Source organism: Cynoglossus semilaevis, chromosome 15 (genome assembly GCF_000523025.1).
Source record: "Cynoglossus semilaevis isolate Cse_v1.0 chromosome 15, Cse_v1.0, whole genome shotgun sequence".
NCBI classification, from domain to species: domain Eukaryota; kingdom Metazoa; phylum Chordata; class Actinopteri; order Pleuronectiformes; family Cynoglossidae; genus Cynoglossus; species Cynoglossus semilaevis.
In genome coordinates, this window is record NC_024321.1 from 17,868,547 (window position 1) to 17,868,994 (window position 448).

Below are 448 nucleotides of genomic sequence, written 5' to 3' on the forward strand. Positions count from 1 at the left end.
AATTCCAACTCCCCTGACTGAAAGGAACCCCCCCCCAAAAAATATGAATTTTATTATGACTGTAAAAAAATGCTTTGAGACATTTGAAATATTAATACTAATTCTGCAGTGTATGTAGATAGAGATTTGGCGCCTCCTGTGGCCGCCGGGGTCAGTTGCAAAGAGTCACATTGATTTTTTCCTATTGAGGGACAAATACAGGACTCAGTTATTATTATTATTATTATTATTATTGTAAAGTGTGTTACATGGAGGCCCATTGTCATAGCCCAGAATTCCAGACAGCGCCCCCTGGCTACATGCATTCTACTTCAGTACAGAACAGAGATCCTTCAGATAAAAGATCTCAACACGTGTGACGCCGTTCACGTGCTCGAAGAAGCTAAGCATCAGCGTGGAAGGTGCAGCGTCTCTACCTCACCCCTTTCTCCCCCCCCTTCCCCCCCCT